A 19,956-nucleotide genomic window follows, 5' to 3' on the forward strand; every position below is an offset into this window, starting at 1 on the left:
AGAGAGAGAGAGAGAGAGAGAGAGAGAGAGAGAGAGAGAGAGAGAGACAGAGGAACAGAGAGAGACAGACACAGAGAGGTAGAGAATCATCTTTTTACCTTCCCCTGTCATCCTTTCTCCTTTTTTATCAGGTAGGTTTGAACTGGAAGGCAAACTGAGTTTTCTGATCATCTTCCTGCATATTTGTTTTGTCTAATGATATAAGCCATTCCGGCTTCAGGACATGGTTGCCATTGAATCCTGTCTAACCCATGGTGCATTACTAAAACTATGGTCTGGCTTCAATCTTGAGAGCTTCTTACTAATAATTCTGTCTCCCATGCAGAAGTCTCACTCTTATGAGTCTCTTGCAAGGATCAAAGCATTGAACTGAGATCACATCTATTACACACAACAAAGAATATAGAAGGGACTCATCCATAAGCTCATGGATATTCAAGAAAGCTTTTCCTCTCATGGGCCCATCTCCCATAAAGACCTGATTAAGCTTTCTGAATCTGAGTGCCACCCTAAAGTTGAGGATCTCCATACTTGAAAAGGGGAAAGGATGGGGAAATGAAGGAAACAAGCATTTATTAAGTTCCTACTATGTGCCAGGCTCTAGGCTAAGTGCTTTACAAAATAACTCCTTTGGACTCAGTTGCTAGGACATGAAGCAATTCACCCCTCTGGTGAACCCTAGGGATCTATCATTACAGAATTTTTGTTTTACTCCAGGACTGGATCTTCTCAAACAGAAAGAGAACTTGCGGTCACAAAAGAATTGACTCCCCTCCCTGGACCTACATAGTCCACATGATTCACCATACCAGAGAAGGACAAGGTCTGGGTTTGAGTCTCCATGGCTTGTCTTTGCTCTTCCTTGTTCCTTTGTCCCATTTGTTTTCCCAGCTCCTAAGGCTCCCAGGGAAATTAAAGAAGTGACCTTGTGATGATTATTAAAGCATTTCTCTGACACTCACTCTGCCCCCCCCACCTCCATTTTCTTTCATTTCGTTCTGGGTTTGCTGTGATTTCAACTCATTTGTTATTTTATTGATTTAATTTTCTGCTCTCTTCTTTCTAATCAGATGATCAAAGGGTTTATAAATTTTATCAGTCTTCTCAAAGAATCAGTTTTTAGTTTTATTATTTCTTTTTTTGTCATTTTTAAGTTTATTTTTAGTTTTTTGAAACTAAAAAAATAGTTTTATCATTTCTATAGCTTTTTGTTTCCAATTTATCTATCTCTACCAACGAATTTTATAAATATGTTGTCTAGTTTTGTAAAGGAAGAAAGGAAGAAAATAAGCATTTGTTAAATGCTTACTATGTGTCAGGAACTCACAACAACTTTTCAAGGTAGATGTGCTCTTATTATCCCCATTTTATAGCTGAGGAAACTGAGGCAGGCAGCAGTTATTGGAATTTCATTTTTTCAACTGTAAAATGAAGATAAAAACAGCACCTGTCTCACTGGGTTGCTGTGAGGATCAAATGAGATATTATTTGTAAATTGCTTAGCAGAGTGCCTGGAATGTAGTAGGTACTATATAAATAGGACAGCTGGGTGGGCATATAGAGTGGCAAGCCTGGAGTCAAGAAGACCTAGGTTCAAATTTGGCTTCAGACACTTCCTAGATGTGTGACCCTGGGCAAGTCACTTAACCCAGTTTGCCTCAGTTTCCTCGTCTATAAAATGAGCTGGAGAAAGAAATGGCAAACCACTCCATCATCTTTGCTAAGAAAACCCCAAATGGGGTCATGAAGAGTTGAAAACAACTGAACAACAACTATATTAAATGTGTATTCCCTCCCTCCCTTCCCTATTTTGTGTTATTTTGAATGGAACTTTCCCTTTTACCATTTTTTTTCTTGGGTTTTGGACTAAAGACTATAGCATCCAATGAATTCTATTTCCTGCACCATCACAATGACGAACTAGCTTTTGAATAAGAAACAGAGGAAAATGATGTCCAGTCATGATGACTCAATCCCAAGAGAATAGCACCTGGAAAGAGCTGCTTCCCCTTGAATATAAAATATCTCATTGTCCCAATGGAACATGTTAAGCCCATATTATTAAACTGTAAGGGAAGAGACAGAACAAATGCTTATTATCTGAAACTGGCACCCGACAATGGGTAAAGGCCAACACTTTGCTAAATATATGCGATGACAAAGAATACCATCTAAAGGTGGATGGATAAGACCTGCTACCTTAACTCCATGATTCAGAACTGAAATGTCTAGAACTACCCTAGAAATATGCTTGATAATGGATTGGATGTGATTTACCATTGTTGTACTTACTGTTTATAAATATATGGAGTATGATATTGGGATGATTCCAAAAAGTGGAAAGTGCAGAAACCATGAGGTGGCCTCCTCACACTCAGCACGGGTTGTATCTTCACCACAATACACACTTGGGGGATTCAAAAGCAATGACAAGTGATTTGTTACGAGACGATTTTCCTGTCAAGGAATGTTAGTTCTTCTCATTTGTAGTTTTCCTCATTTTTTTAAAGCAATTGACATTTATTCTAATTTAAAAGGAACTCCTAATTCTTGAGGATGGTACCAGGATCTAAAGGCAAGATTGATGAAGTCTGTTGTTCAGTCCTGCCCAACTTCATGATCCCATTTGGAGTTTCCCTGGCAGAGATATTGGAGTGGTTGCCATTTCCTTCTCCAGCTCATTTTATAGATGAGAATACTAAGGGAAACAGGGTTAAGTGACTTGTCCAGGATCACACAGCTAGTAAGTGTCTGAGGCCAGATTTGAACTCAGGAAGATGATTCTTCCTGACTCTAGGCCAGGTACCACTGCACCACCTAGTTGCCTATATTGACCTGGGTGGGGGAGGGAGGGAATGGGGAAGAGGTTTACTAATCTTTTCTTTTTTCTTTACTACCTAGTACCATTCTCTGATCAAATCAAAGGGGTGTGTGAGTATATGTGTGTGTGTATGTGTGTGTGTGTGTGTGTGTGTGTGTGTGTGTTTTAGGAGGCTGGAGATAAAGTTGAAGAAATTTAGGGAGTTTTTACACAAAGATTCCTACAAAAAAAAACACTTCTGTGGCCTAACACAGGAAACATTAGTAAAAATTTAAAGGGTTCTTCTAGTCCTATTATTTCAAGACCTTAAACAAACAATACACATCAGATAACCATGTTTTTAATTTTTAATGCTTTACAGAACAAATTTGCTATTTACAGAAGGGCTCACTTTGAGTTTATATATCCTCTTACAAAATGTAGTGCTTTTCCAACTTGTCCTTTAAAATCATCAACTTAAACCCTAGTGGCCATTCTGTTCATGGCAAATGATTGAACTTACCATACTCATATATTTCCATTTTTTGAAAGTAAGCTAAAAATCACCCATTTCACACAAATGGCCTTCCACTAATAAAATGTACACTATTTCTTCATTCAATTCTTTAACAAAAGACAACATTTTAGGTGGACAAGAATTTTTTTTTATAAACTCACATATATGGTTATTTTCCCATAAACTAAATGAATACATGTTGAAAATTTACTTCAACATAAGAAAGAAAAAAAGTCATCTTCCAGACTTCTTTTTTTCAGTTGTTAAGGAACTTATCCATCCAAAGCTTGAAGATGCATGTTGAAAAGTTTTCACATGTTCAGACAAATGGACTGATACAAAGAATGGATAAAGAAGTGAAAACTATCATGTACATGTTAGTGATAACTAGGAATTTCCTTGGTTAAATACATAGGTACCCTAAACATCTTCCTTCCCTCTGTAAGCTTGTGTATGGTTTATCTGTATATTTATCAGACTGACAATTAGAATACAAATATTCATTTGCTACTGAAACAAAATAAAATAACTACAAATTAGGACACAAAATCTGTTGTTAAAAAATCTGTTGTTTGGGAGGGGGGGAACACAGTTCAATTTGTTTCAATACAAAAGATTCCTGTGAGACACAAAACCCCACAATTACTTCCCGATTTGAAAACTAGACCTCCAATTCAAGTAGTATCTGTTTAAATTTTGCTGTTTCTGAAACTGAAAAACTAATTTTAGAACCTGTTCAGAAGCTTTGTTATTCTTAGCTTCGATAGTCTTTGATGTTTACACCAGTTTCCTCCAAGTAAGACTAATAATTGACCATCATCCTATGAAAGTAGTGCCTTTGAGGTTCAAATCTGCCATCGGATTGATATGTCACATCACTGACCATTCTGCAGATAAAAGTTTGATTCTAAGTTGAGAACACCATCAGGATGCTTCTCTCTATATAAGGACCAAGCACAGAGTCTCATCAAAGGGGATTGTAATGCTTTGACTAGTTTGTTAGATTTCCTCCATTTATTGCTAATTAAAAGTATCTTCAACGTTTCACCAATGGGGCCATCAATTATGTATGAGATTTCTCTACACTCAGAATCTATAAAGAGATCATTTCCTCCCAAGTACCTTAGTTTGAGAGCTCAGTGTTCTAAGAAGCCATTTCATGAATTCAGGTAAAGGTGACAGACTTGAAAATGTTTCAAGGTAAGGAAAGTCACTCTGTAAAAAGAAAAAAAAGAGTTACTTTTATTTAGAGAACAAAACATTTATTTTCCTATTAAAAATAACTAACGGAATTTCTTATGTTGCTAAAGTAATTCACATCCAGAATTTGTATTACATTTTCAGCAATTTGAATTCATTTCTTCAGAAAAAAAAAGGTTGGTGAATGGTCATATTGTTTGTTATGAAATGAGTTATGAAAGAGTAGACAAGTTTCTATATAATTGGCTAGTGAGGGATTAGCACCTTTTAAAGTATACCTCCTACATAGCATTTCTGTGGATATTATAAGTAAAATAAGTTCTCGTATGTTATTACACTTTCTTGGGCACTTGGAAAAGAAACTTGGTTTCACTGGTATGGATACTCTTTAGTTGAAGCCAACTCTATATCTAGGCTAGGGAACGTGCTTAAATGTACTTGCCTGTGTTATATGATCTGTATGGGTTAAACTTTCTTAACTATGTCCTGGACTGTCTATAATGAGAGGTAAAAAAAAAATCTGGAAGGGGTAGCTAGGTGGCAAAGTGAATAGAGCACCAGCCCTGTAGTTGGGAGGACCTCAGTTCAAATCTGGCCTCAGACACTCAACATAACACTTACTAGCCATGTGACCTTGGGCAAGTCACTTAACCCCAATTGCCCTGCCCTCCAAAAAGCAAAAAAAAAAAAATTTGGACATATTAATTTTTAAAAAACTATTACATATCTCTGTACATGCTGTCTTCTCTACTACTACTGGGGGGAGGAAAGGGCTATTTGTCCACACATTTCCTGATACCTTGTACCCAATCACACCCAAAGAGGCAACCATAGACACTACCTACCTTTTGCCACTGCTATAACCCTGGGAAAAGGAAGGGTAGAAAGAAGCAAACAAAATAGTAGTAATAATTTAATAATTTATATAGCACTTTGTGACTTATAAAGCATATTATATAACATTTTATCTTCACAACAACTATATGAGGTAGAGAGTCAAAACATTTTTACTTCATAGATGGGGAAATTGAGGCACAGAGAAACATTATCTTATGCCATACAACTAATAAGGGGAAAGTCAGGTTTTTTACTTACCTCCCTATCTCGGGTTCCTTTTCACAATCCTTTGTACATTTTCCTATCCTGAAACATCTATTATTCTCATTTACTCATTGTTACCATTTACCATTTTAAGGTCAAAATTTCTGTTCAAATTACCTCACTTACATAATACCACACTTTCAAGAATGGCAGATTTTCAAAATACTAGGGAATAATCAAAGTCTTTTAGATTTCAAGTATTTAATCCCAAATCATATTAAATTTTGAAAAATTTAACAAACATTTTTTTAAATACCTTGTTCTAGGTAATGATGATACAAATATAAAATGATATATTCTCTTCCCTCAAAGAGTTTATTTTCTACTGGAGTTGGTGAGTTTGAGGAAAGGAAGACAGACTATGTACACAGTTAAGTATAAAACAAGGGACTATGTGATAGAATCTTTCAACAGGAAAGTTATTTTTGCTACTAGGATTATATGGGCTGCTGTATCTATGGACTTTTTTTTACAGAGGTATATAGATATAGGAAAAGAGGCAAATGAAGGAAGTCAGTAATTTACTAGAAGTTCAAATTTACATTCTGGAATTATTAACTATAACCATATTTAAAGAAATGTAGAGGGAAAAACTATAATACCAGGATATATTTATACAGTTAGTGCTTACAGATATAAACCTTATGATTCTATGCCTTATTCTTTTTCTATCACCTCATATTGCTTGTCAAGAAGAAATCATGTCTATATTTTGTAAGGAAATATAAAAGATACAGACTTTGTTTTCCTATCAGGGACCAATCTAAGTTTTAAAAAAAAAACCAATAAACTGAGTAGATGGTCCTTTGAAGAAAATTATTGCTTCACTTTTGTCTTTGCTTAGCATCTAGTATATTGCCTTGCATACAGGAGGTGTAAAAATAAAGTTTGTTGCTTAATTTAATTGAAGGACAAAAGTGCTATGCTAAGTACTTGAGAAGATATAGCACAAGGTCCTGGATTCTTGTTGAGTTGATGTGGAATAAAGGGAAATACATTACATCCACATTCACACACACATGTTAAGACAAGAATGAACACAAATTCAAAATAATTTTTTTTAAAGTCCTATATTAGGTCTTAAGAAAAGCACCATGGGGTGGGGCAGGGAATAGGAAAAGTGAAAGCAACAGCATAAACAAAGAATCAAAAGTATGGGATATATTTAGGAGAAAACAAAAAAAAAAGTCAAGTTTATAGTATGAGATACTTGGAGAGTATAGCATTAGAAAGAAACCTGGAGGGGCAGCTAGGTGGTACAATGAATAGAGCACCAGCCCTGGAGTTAGGAGGACCTGAGTTCAAATCCAACCTCAGACACTTAACACAAAAACTAGCTGTGTGACCTTGGGCAAGTCACTTAACCCCAATTGCCCTCCAAAAAGCAAAAAAAAAATATTTATAGAAAAAAACTGGAAAGGTAGATTGGTGCTCAATTTTAGAAGGCCTAGAACAATAGGACTAAGAGCATAGACTTCATTTGGTTGGTATAATACCATAAAATCAGAGGGATGAAAGGGACCTGAAAGATTTCCTTTATATTGGCTGCCTAGTTCTCTGCTACCTACAAATATCCTCATTCTTTTAAAAAAAAAAAGATATCCTCATATCTTTAAAAAAAACACCTTGACTTTGCTCTGTCAATCCTTCTGTCATCTCCTGGTAACTGTCAAACACTTACAAAGAATATAATTGGTTTCCTTTGTAATCTGGTGTATTTTATTTTATGCACTTAAAAACATAATTCTAGGGGAGTCCATAGCCTTCACCAGACTGACAAATGTGTCCACACCAAAAAGATTAACTTTGGACTTTGTTTTCTCTGCAAACACGAAAGAGGGGGAGGGGAGGGAGACGGATTCTGATTTATAGTAGAAGGGAAAGAGAATTGGAATTATCAGTGGGCTATCTATGTCATTTGAGGCAAGTCACTTCCCCCTATGGGCCTCAGTTTCCTCATCTGTAAAATGAAGAGCCCGAACTAGCTGATCACTAAGGTCCCTTCCAGTTCTAAATACTGTGAGCCTGGTTGCATTTGGTCTTTGGAGTGGACAGGTCCTGCAAGTTACCTTTGACCACAGCTGAGTACCCCTCCTCCTCCTCCTGTCAGTATCCTAATGTGCGTGGGGTCACAGCAATCATTCAGCCATTGGGGCTCAAGGATATCTTCTTTATGGCCAAGGCCAAGCTGCCCATAGCTATTTGTACCCTGGAGACAAAAGACAACCATAATAGGAAAAAGTGGGCACACAATTATGAATGTCTGTGTATCTGTCCTTTGTGTGAGAGCACCACACATATACACTCACATATACTCTATAGCCTGGCAAGGACTGTCAGAGCCTCTTGCCCCACACACCCATCTTGCCCATAAGTTTGCACTTAGGAAGGTCAGACACCATTGTATTCATGTACCTTGATCTGTTTAGTCATTTTCCAATGGATGAGTATCTACTTTGTTTCCAATTCTCTGTCACTGCAAAAAAAAAAAATTCTACTATCAATATTTTGGTGTGTTTGGAGACTTTGTTTTTATCAATCACCTTGCTGGAGTATGAACCTAGTAATACAATCTTTGGGCCAAAAGGAATGGACATTTTAGTTACTTTATCTGCACAATTCTGAATTGTTTTCCAATGTATGAACTGATACATACCTCCACAGCTCCTACTTCCACAAACCATGCATTAGTTAGCTCATCTTTCTTCAACTCCTCCAATAATGACTACTATCATCTTTTGTCATCTTTGCCAATTTGCTGAGTTTGAGTTAGATTTTCACTAGATTTTCAAGTTCCTCAGGGCAAAGACCAGAGGTTACCTAAATTGTGTATGTTCTTCCACCAATAGCACAACAGACATTCACTCTTTTCAGCACCTGATAGGATCTAAATCAGAGGAACCAGAAGGAAAAACAATCATTGGTCCAATACCCCCTCATTTTACAAATGAGGAAACTGAGGTCCAGAAGGAGGAAGTTATTTTATCAAGGTCTAATAGCTCATAAGCAGTCTGCCTAAGTGCCTAATTGCCTATGTGATTAATTGTCTAAGTATATAAGTACTTAAATACCTAATTATCTGTGTACCTTGCCTACTTAGGTATCTAAATTCAAGAGTGCCTAAGTACCTAATTACCTTAGTGCCTATATACCTAAGTACCTAAATATCTATGTGCCTAATTATATCATTACCTAATTACTTAAATGCAAATATTGTACCTAAGTGCCCAAGTATCTGCTTAACTAATTACCTAATTACCTAAGCCTCTAATTATCTAATTATCTTCTTGTTGTTGTTGTCACACCTGGGGCAGCTAGGTGGTGAAGTGGATAGAGTTGCCTGGCCTGGAGTCAGGAAGACTCATCTGAGTTCAAATATGACCTCAGACACTTTCAAGCTGTGTGACCCTGGGCAAGTCACTTAACCCTGCTTGCCTCAGTTTCCTCATCTGTAAAATGAGCCAGAGAAGGAAATGGCAAATTACTCCAGTATCAAACCACATCCAGTATCCACAACAACAATTAGGTACTTATAGCTTAGATATGTAAGCACTTAGGTACTTGGGTACTTGAGCAATTAGGTACCTAGGCAATTAGATAATTGACACTTAGATGATTAGGTAATTCAGTACTTGGTCACTGTAGGTACTTCTTATTTGTTTATATAGGCAATTATGTAACTAGTTATTTAGGCACTTAGGTACTTGGGTACATAGGCAATTTTAGGTACTTAAGTAATTAGGTACTAAGGCTTTTAGGTTGGTAATTAGGGATTTAGGATTAGTTAGAGGCCATGACATAGCCCAATGAGAGTTAGAGTTCAGTTGGAGTTAGTATACTTAAATACTTAAGTATTTAGGTACATAGGTACTTAAGTGTTTAGTGTTGTTGTTTGTTGTTTGCTCTTTGTGGCCCCACTATGGCCCTCTTCTTTGCAAAGATACTGGAATGATTTGTTGTTTCCTTTTTCAGAGAATTAAGGCAAACAGGGGTTAAGTGACTTATCCATAGTTACACAGCTAATAAGTTTCTGAGGTCTGATTTGAACTCAGATCTTCCTGACTCTAGGCCCAGCATTCTATTCAGTAAGCCACTTAGCTGTCAATTAGGTACTTAGGTAATGGGTTAATTAGGTAATGAAGCATAGGTACTTTAGAAGTTAGGTACTTAGGAATTTAGATAAAAGTACCTTAGGAACATAGACATTAAGTTACTTAGATTCAAGAGAGTATAAAAGCAAGGGAGAAAAAAATTGAATATGTGATATACCCTAATACTGAAGAGAAAATAACTCCTGTAGTCTCTCAGGAAGAAGAGACCCCACAGGAAAATTCACAAGAAGGCAAAGAGAGAGTTTGGGAAGGAAGTAGGTGAGCAGTGGAAATCTTGTTTCAGGAGTCACACCACTGATGAATGTTCTCACCGGGAGAAGAGATATATTCTATAAGGGGAGATCAGGTCCTTACAATCAGTATACTTGCTACTGGAGATCACTCAACCTGTCTCTGGATAAGGAATATCATAATTCCTGGGGGTATCTGACACCTCAAAGAGTGGGAGAGTGTGAACCCGGGCAGATTTAAATGTCAATGGGAAAAATAACTCAGAAGAAGGCACTATAATAAGGTCTATAATGCAATAATACAGATCCTATTTATAAGCAGGAACCCAAAGCTCTTACTCCTAGGCAAGTTATGGTGACTGAGCTCTATTCATCTCTTCCCCACTTCAGTGTACAAGTCCTGTCTATGTCTACACACATACTCAGCACCACCCACTAAGTGTTTTTTAGTCTAGGGAAAAACACTAGACTAGACTAAAAAACACTTGCACCACTTTCTATTTGCCTTTTTTTTTTTTTTTTAAAGCAATAGGGGTTAAGTAACTTGCTCAAGGTTACACGGCCAGTTATTTCTGGGTGTGGTGCTGAGTATCTGAGCCTAGGATTTGATCCAGGTCATCCCAACACTGGAGCCAGTGCTCTTACTCGCTGAGCCACCTGGCCGCCCCTAAGCAATTGGGGTTAAGTAACTTGCTCAAGGTTACACGGCCAGGTGTTTCTGGGTGGGTGCTAAGTGTCTGAGCCCGGGATTCGATCTCCAGGTATTCTCAACACTGGAGCCGGTGCTCTTACTAGCTGTGCTACCTGGCCGCCCCTCTATTTGCCTTTTTAACTCCAACTATCCTCTCTAATAACTTAAGACTAGATCATGCTAATTACTCTGAGGCTCTGAGAAACCTTCAGAAAGCACAGAAACACTTGACAAGAAGGAACAAAGTTGGTCGCTACTGCTGTCAGCCACACCATAACTGCAAAAACTCACACCTCCATTTCACACAGAATCTAAGAGATGAAAAGGAATTCAGAGTTCACATAATTCAGTCCATCCCTGAGCAGGATTCTATTTTGCCTCCTAGGGAAACTCTTTATTTCCATTAAACTCAGATTAGAAGGCATGTTGACACACACCTGAAGAATTGGGTCTTCCAAGTAACCAATTTGTACCTGTTTCAATAGCCAATACAGACCTCTACTGAAGGCAGGTCAAACTCAATCTGGTTATCCAAGGCTCATTTAAGATGACCAGTCCAGACTCATTCCAATGTGTTATCCTGATTCATTCTAGATGTCAAATAGACCTGTATGGATGACAATTGAGAACTGTTCTAAATCATCAAATCTAGACAAATTCAGGTAGAAAATGTATTTTAGATGACTGATCAAGATTAAGTTCAATGACCAATCTAGAACTAGTCCAAATGACCAATCTAGACAAATTCAGGTAGAGAATTTATTTTTGGTGGCTGATCTAGAGTTATTTCAGTAACTATTCCTGATGCTCATACAGATAACTATTAATAGCTGATGGTAACTGATTCATATTTGCTCACTGATAGCATTTGGCCACCCAACCCCATTATCGACCTCCCCTTCCCCAAAACTCTTTACCTTCTGTTCCTAAACATCTGGGCACATTTCAGGATCCTTTGATTTCTCAACATTATGTAATCCAAGAATCATATTCTGGGTATCCTTCAAGTCTGGCAAAGGTGAAATATAAGGACAAAATCACCATATTACTGTCTCACAGATCAATAACTACAATCATAAGATTTAAAACTACAAGAGACTTTAAATATCAGTTAATCCAAGTGTTCTTAATCTTTTTGCATCACATGGACTGCTTGGACAGTCTGGTAAAGCCTCTGAACCACTTTTCAGAATATTTTTAAACTATGAAATAAAATAGGATTATTAAGGAAACCAAATGTTCATAAAATAAAGATGCTATTTTTTCTTGTCCAAGTTCACAAACCCTCCCTTCCCCCAAATCTTTCCACCCTTGAGGATGGTCCATAGACCCAGGTCAAAAACCCTTGATCTGGTCCTACTCCTGGATTTTAGAGATGAGAAATCTAAGGCCTAGAAGGGTGAAGTGATTTTGTCCAAGATAGCATGGCCAATGGGCGATGACTGGGATTTGAACCCAAGTCTCCTAACTTGAGAGTCAATATCCTTTCCATGATTCCATAGTTGCTCCCATTCAAGATGTGCTTTATAAATCCAGTACCCTTGACCCCAAAAATACCCAAGGAGGCACCTCAGGTTTGGATCTTTGTTTTTTTTTTTAACTCAGAAGGAGTCATTGGGGTCAGAAACCAAATGCACCTGAGAAGTAAAGTCCATTTAAGTTCTCTGTACAAGGGGACTTGTCCAAACATCAGTGTTCTCTTTGGAATTACATTCCCCAGAAGGTTATGCATGAGTATGTCACACAAGGAGTCTCTAAGCATGGCAGGTATAGAAAAGTGTTGAGAACGGTCTCACAAAGGATGAAACAGAAGACAGGTGGGAAGGATGAAAGACATGACAATAACAGGGAGAAAAACCCAGTTCTCTTTAGCCTGTAGAGCTGGACCGAGAAGCCCAGCACAAACTCAGCCTTCAGTGCCACAATGTAGGAATAGAAAGGATAAGGGAAGTGAACCAGAGGTGGGGAGCGTTCAACCTCAAGGCCATATATGGCCCTCTAGGTCCTCAAGTGTGGCCCTTTGACCGAATTCAAACTTTTGTTCTGTGAAGTCTAGATTCAGTCAGAGGGCTGCACTTGAGGACCTAGAGAGCCACCTGTGGCCTCAAGGCTACAGGTTCCCTACCCCTGATAGACATTAATATAACATCTTCTATGAACCAGGCACTAGACTAAGTGCTTTACAAATATTACTTCATTTGATCTGCACAACAATCCTTCGAGTCAGGTGCTGTTATTATCCCCATCTTACAGTTGAGGAAACTGAAGCAAACAGAGGTTAAGTGATGTGCCCAGAGTTACACACCTAGTAAGTGTCTGAAGCATGATATGAACTCAGGGCTTCTTGATTCCAGGCCCAGCATTGCATCAGCTGTGTCACCTGGCTACCCCTAAATGACATGGAAAAACACGGGGCTGGACCACATTGAGACACAGCCACCTGACTCTGAGTGGTGAGCTGGACTTCTCCAAACCCATGCCCTCCCTTTCTTCTACACGCTGAGCATCTCTCCACCTGCCATGGTGCTCTCATCTCTCAGCACCTGCTCCGGCCTTCTCCAGCCATGTGAATTGTCTTTCCAGAAACTTTCCTAAAATCTTTTCAAAACCTCCTGATCTTGAAGCATCCTCCTGCTTTGAATTCAGGCTCAGTTTTCTAGGAGATATTGTTCCAATAAAAACATGAACATGTCTTCTCCCTCCCACCCCCACTTTATGGCTATTTTGGTAAGAACCATTACTCAGTTCACTCTGAGTCAAAGAATTGGTCCATGGATATGAAAGGGACGAAGCAGAGACACAGGGAGGCAGAGACTGAAACGACATCAGAGGGACACAAGGAGACAGAGAGCTAAGTAGGCCAAGGAACAAGGAAACAGTGAAAGATAGACTCACAGAGTCAGATACAGACACAGGCACAAACAGACAAGGAGCCTGGGAGCCAGTAATAAAGACAGGGAAACAATGGTGTTTTAGAGGCACAGAGACCCAAAGATTCAGCCACAGAGAGATGGAGTCAGAAAAACTGAGAGCGAGACGGAGACACAAGTGAGAGACAGAGACTGGGAGACACAAAAAAAGAGAGACAGGGAGAGACAAAGGGAGACACAGAAGGACAGAGATGAGGGAGAAGGGGTAAGGCAGAAAGAGGGGGAGGAGGGAGCATTGATAAGGCAAGCAAGATGAATCACAGCCTCTGTTCTCACTAACCCAGGGCGGCTGTGGCCACACTGAGGGGCTTTCTTTGCTGCTGTGGGAAAGTTGTGGGCGAGCTAGTGAGTGCGCCCCGGGTGACCGGCACATGTGGACTTTAATTAGCTGGATTAGGGAGGGGAGCGTATCATGTCCTTGAGCCGGATTCTGCAGAGAAACAAAAGATTTCTCTCTTCCTGCTTCTGCAGGCGGCACAGGGCCTGTTAATAGAGGGGTCGGTGAGTTCATGACGAAAGATCCCCCGAGATCACCATGCCAGGGAAACTACATGTTCTCTTCCCCCCAGAGAATGGGGCTTCTGTCCATCCAGAACATGGAGAGACCTGGACATAAACACAGAGACAGAGAGGGACAGACAGACAGACAGAGACAGAGAGAGAGACAGAGAGAGACACACTCAGAGAGGCAGAGAGACAGAGACAGAGAGAGAAACAGAGAAAGACAGACAAGAGAGACAGACAGAGAGACAGAGACAGAGAGACAGAGGGAGACACAAAGGGACAGATTCAGAAAGGCAGGGAGACACAGAGACAGAGAGAGACACACACAGAGAGACAGAGAAGCAGAGAGAGAGAATGAAAGAGAAATGGAGAGCTGATTCAGCAGTATGGAGGAACAAAAGTCAGACACAGGTGGGCATTTCATTAAACCAGGAGATACTAAGCATTAAAGATTGAGAATTAGGAAGCAAAGAGATGGGGGAATAGGCTGAAATGTAATGGGCATAGAGGAAAAGAATGGGAACAGTGAGGAGGAAAGAGGGTTCTGCCCCATCCCACCCCCAAATCCTCCTGCTGCTCTCTGGGCCCTCTGCCCCAGAGTTCACTTGGTATTGTTGCTTTTGGAGGTCTGTTTGCTTTTAACTCTGTTTCAGGGAGTAGTTGAACAAGTCTGTATGAGCTCTGCCTTGTGCCTGACCCCATACTTGGTTGCAGTTTGAAGATACGGTTCTTCCCTTTCATGGTGTAGTGGACAGAGTACTGAACTGACCTGGGAAGACTTGAGTTTGAATCCCACCTCAGACACTGACTAGTTGTGAGCCCCAGTACAGGTCACTGTACTCTCTGGGCCTCACCTGTAAAACAGAGGGCTAGATGGCCTCAAAAGTTCCTTCCGGTTATAATCCTATGATTCATTACAATTGAATTGGGAATTAGAGAGTGTCTTGATTTACATTCCCCAACCACTACCTTGCCCCTGTTGGGTTTAGTAGTGTCTCCCCACCAACAGAATGGGCAGTCCCTCAGCGTAGAGTTTTATCTCCTTTCTAGAATACAAGGAATTGTCCCATATTGGCTCTTTAGTCCCTAAAATCCATTTTATGGGTTTTCTCATCCCATCCTAATTGTTTTACCTGTTGAACTCCAAGGTCCCCACTTTAGCATCTTCTCCCTCCAATCTCCCACCATTATACTTAGGGACCCCTTGAACAGCATGCCCACATCATTTCTCACTCACCTCAATTCCTATGACCTTTCTACCAGATTTCAGTCACAGACAGTATGGTCACACCCTGGACCTCATCATCTGTTGTAACAGTATCCACAATCTCCTATCCTTCCATTTTTCCCAGTCATTCACACTCCCATCACCTTCTTCACCTTTATCATGACCTCCAGCTCCTCTCTCCATCCCTAGTTCATTTCCCTTTCTCACTGAGGCTTTTCTGGTCTCCAGACACGGACCTGGCTCTACAGTCTGTCATTTTAAGCTGTATTACCACAGCCAAGTCCCTTAACCTCTTAGCCTCCATTTCTTTATCTGTAAAGTGGAGATAAATACATGTAATATCTACCCCCAGAGTGTTGTCATGAAGTTCAAATGAGACAATGAGGGTAAGGTTTGTTTGGGATTTTTTGTTTTTTATCAAGTTTATAATGCTATATTAATGGGATTTATTATTGTTGTTTGTTATTGTTGTTTGGTCATGTCCAACTTTTCACAACCTCATTTGGTTTTCTTGTCAGAAATACTGAAGTGGTTTGTCATTTCCTGTTTCACCTCATTTTACAGATGAGGAAACTAAGGCAAACAAGGTTAAGTGACTTGCTTAAAGTCATACAACTAGTAAGTGTCTGAGGCCTGATTTGAACTCAGGTCTTCCTGACTATAGGTCTGGTGCTCTACCCACTGACCTTATCTATTGGCTTAAATCTCAGCTATTACTAGGAGTGGTAGTATTAGCTGTTACCCTAGAATAGAATACCTTCCCTCTCAATTTCTACCTTCTTTCATTCCTTAAAGAATCACAAAATTTCAGGGAGGGAAAGAACCTTAGAGGACATCTACTCCAACCCGTACCTGAACAAGGATACCCTCTAACCATACCCAACAAGTGGTTACCCCACCTTTTCTTGACAACCTATGATAAAGAGAATCCCATTACCTCCTGAAGCTACCCAGGCCACTTTTTTGATAACTTTCAAGGTTAGGAAACCTGAGGTCAAGATTAGATTTGTCTCTTTGTATCTTCCACCCTTTGTGGTTAAGTCAATCAGTCAACAAACATTTATTAAGCTCTTATCATGTCTCCAGCATTGTGCAAGAACTGTAGGATACAAATGCAAGCAAAAGAAAAACAATCCCTGCCTTTGATGAACTTATATTATAGTAGGTATAGACAACACAGAAAGGGGAAACTGAAAAGCAGGGTGGGTAACAGAGAAGGATTGCTAGCTGGTCAATCTATAAACATTTATTAAGCACCTACTAGCTGGGCCTGGGTACTTCCTCCAAAAGGAGGTTCCAGAAAGAACTCACCAATGGGAGAGAAACAGGGAGAAGGCAACTAAGGGATGGTCATGAAGGTGTCAGAATGAAGGATGACTTGTCTGGGCCTTTCACCAAATGGAGGTTCTGGAAAGAGTTCACCAATGGAGAAAGGACCAAGAGAAGCAGTCAAGAGTTGACTGAGGCATAGTAGTGTCATTCAGAGGATCAGAGGCTACTGATCTCCTTTTCTCAGGTCAGCACATGAAGACCCCTCCATACTTTGGTGAAGAGGCCTTCTCCCAATTGTGCTGGAAGTCTCACAGCTGCTTCCTGTCTACTGTGGTCTCTCAAGCCAGAAGAAAATCTTCCTAAAATTCCACCATTAAGTGTCTTGTCGAAGTTGTCATAGCCAGCATGAGTCTGAGGAGAAACCCAGGTCTTCCTTCTAAATTTGAGTCTATCTGCTATTCCATGTTAGCTCTCTATAATAATCATAACAAAATCATATCATATTATGTATAATTGTATATAATATTATAATTTTTATATATAATCATTTGAGAGATATAAAAGGAACCTTACATGCCAAAAGTTCCCCAATAGACAAAATTACAGGTCAAGTATTACTGACCCCACCAGTGCTATGCAATAAAAGTGATATGATTATTATTATCTAACAAACTCCCTCCACCCTCCCTTTTTGTTCTAAGTAAGCACTGTAGCTCAGATTCTCTCTAAGGAGAATGAATCTAGAGATTCTAGAGTTTAAATGCTTCCCTCTTGTATTTCATTTTGAAAGGGACAATGTGGAGATGAGAGAGTTAAATTAATACAAGTTTTCATGAGAAAATGCTTAGAGTAATTTAGAACACCAGCTGGAATGCCTGGGCTCCTTGCATCCCCCATCCCCCACTCCCAGCAGCAAACAGTTAGCCTTCCCTTCTACACCTAGTTCATCAGACCGGAGCTGACACCTAGACTGGCTCAACAGAGCTGTATTCATGCCTCTTTCCATCAGCAGCAAAAGAAGTCATAAATTCTAAAGTTTATTGACTAATTAAGTCAACCAGCTACACATCTGATCATCATCTGGGAGAGCTAAATGCCCATTCCCTTCTCCTTCACCCTTGTGAGTCTCTCAATTGGTACCACAGACATTTAGGACCTGTCTGCATGCCCTGATCTTTGTCCTTCTCATCCAAAACCAGATAAGCAATGACTGAGGACCCTGGACATCATCATTCTGGCCCTTCATGCTTTATCCAACTATGCCCCTACTTGGCAAGACTGATTCTACCCATAAACTGTCTAGAAAGAACTCATTTTGGTGGTACTTGGATACCTGGGTACCTGCCCAGGCAGAGGAAATGACCCATTTCACACATTCCCCTTGGTCGTGAGCAGAAAGTGAAACTCCAGGTATCTTGGAAGCAAGGTATTTCCTCTTAGACATTCTTGGACACTGAAGGCTCTAACACTTTATGGTCAACAGGAAGTAACTATTTCACTGGGTTCACTGGGCTGAGTGGGAAGATAACTATAGAGTGATATGGGGTACACTGGGAAGGCTTCTCTGCCCCTCCAAAATGATATCCCCACTGCCAGTCACAGTGTCTGAAATTCCACCATCAGCATGTCATGTCTGAATTATAGCAATGTCCTTTATTAACATGCAAATCTCCTTAAAAGGGCAAAATCTCCGAGTGCAATCAGATTAACTAGAAAGGACAGTGGGAGATGGGAGCTGGATGAAGATGAAGGCACAGAACTAGAGGAAATCAAACAAGAGAGTACCTACGTGCTAGACACTAGAAACACAAAGACAAAAAGGAAACAGTCAAGAAATTTACATTCCAGGGGCAGCTAGGTGGCTCAGTGAATGACTAGGAATGACAGTGAATGACTCAGCTAGGTGACTCACTGGCCCTGGAGTCAGGAGCACTTGAGTTCAAATCTGGCCTCAGACACTTGACACACTTACTAGTTGTGTGACCTTGGGCAAGTCACTTAACCCCAATTGCCTTGCCTTTCCCCCCCTCCAAAAAATAAAAAAAAAAAAGAAAGGAAATTTGCATTCTATCTGAAGAAACAACATTTACATAAGTATAGATACAGAGAAAATACATACAATATGGAGGCAGCTAGGTGACCCAGGTCAGGAGGATCTGGGTTCAAGTTTGGCCTCAGACACTTACTAGCTATGTTAATTGAGTGACCCTGGGCAAGTCACTTAACCCTGAATGCCTCCAGAAAAAGAAAATATATACCATATTCTGAATGCAAAGTAAATTTTTTTGTGGAAAAGAGCACTAGCAGCTAGAGAGAGATCACAAACGGCTTCATAGAGAAGGTATTATCTGAGTAGTTATGGAGGAAAAAAGGCTTCTAAGAGGCAGAGGTGTGGTGGCAATGCATTCTGGGATTGGAAGACAGTGTAAAGAAACTGTCATGTACAAGAAATAGCAAAAAGGCTGGTTTGATGTTATTTTAGAGGGGGGAAGGGCAAAGATATCTGTGTGCAGATATACATGTATGTGCATATTCACATATGTGCATGTGAGTATATATGTCTACTATACATAGATATATACACATAATATTGGGGACATAGTTTGGGACCAGGTTGTGAAGGTCTTTAAAAGCTAAAAACAGAAGCTTTTATTTATGACCCTAGAGTCAACAGAGAACCATTGGAGTTTAGTGGACAAGGGAGTGAAGGGATCAGACCTTCACTTAGGAAAATCACTTTGGCAGCTGTGTGGAGAATGGATTAGAGGGGAAAGAGATTTGAGTCAGGGAGACGAATTAGGAGGCTTTTGCCATAGTCCAGGAAAGAGGTGATGAAGGCCAGAGATAGGGTTCTGGTCGTGGGAGCAGAAGGGAAAGTGGCAAATGTGCAAGATATTCTGAAGGTAGAAAGAATGAGATTTAGCAACTGATTGGATGTGTTGGGTAAGGGAGAGTGAGGAATCAGTGCTGACCCTGAAGATATAAACCTGGGTAACTGGAAAGATAGTAGACTACCCAAAATAGGGATTTGGGGAAGAAAGCTCAGTTGTCGGGGAAAGATGAATTCAATTTTGGCCATATCTTTGACATATTTTTGGCCATGAGTTTGAGGTGATAATCAGTTTGAAATATCCAATAAGCAGTTGGTGGCATGTGATGGGAGTTCAGGAAAAAATATCAGTATTGAAGAGTAGAGATATATTAGATAGATAGATAGATAGATAGATAGATAGATAGATAGATAGATAGATGGATGGATGGATTTGGGAGTCATCAGCCCAGATATGGAGAGAGAGAGAGAGAGAGAGAGAGAGAGAGAGAGAGAGAGAGAGAGAGAGAGAGAGAGAGAGAGAGAGAGAGAGAGAGAGAGA

At 39.8% G+C, this 19,956-nt stretch overlaps 1 long non-coding RNA gene across 2 annotated transcripts in view; it reads right to left on the minus strand.

The window, feature by feature from the left end:
• Nucleotides 1–19,956, minus strand: part of LOC138148778 (uncharacterized) — a 128,810-nt gene that overhangs the window by 23,620 nt on the left and 85,234 nt on the right. Inside the window, exons 5-10 of one of the 2 annotated variants that reach the window (XR_011165166.1) lie at nt 11,569–11,660; nt 11,148–11,258; nt 8,034–8,094; nt 7,688–7,827; nt 5,363–5,382; nt 4,440–4,532 (exon numbers count right to left, since the gene is read on the minus strand). This is a non-coding gene — a long non-coding RNA (uncharacterized lncRNA). Of the gene's footprint in view, nt 1–2,988; nt 4,533–5,362; nt 5,383–7,687; nt 7,828–8,033; nt 8,095–11,147; nt 11,259–11,568; nt 11,661–19,956 lie in introns of those variants that run through there. The other variant, XR_011165168.1, reaches the window with a different exon arrangement.

This window comes from Petaurus breviceps, unplaced genomic scaffold (genome assembly GCF_028583685.1).
Source record: "Petaurus breviceps papuanus isolate PSGF00001 unplaced genomic scaffold, PetGlider_PUasm1.0 90842, whole genome shotgun sequence".
In the NCBI taxonomy this organism is placed as follows: Eukaryota; Metazoa; Chordata; class Mammalia; order Diprotodontia; family Petauridae; genus Petaurus; species Petaurus breviceps.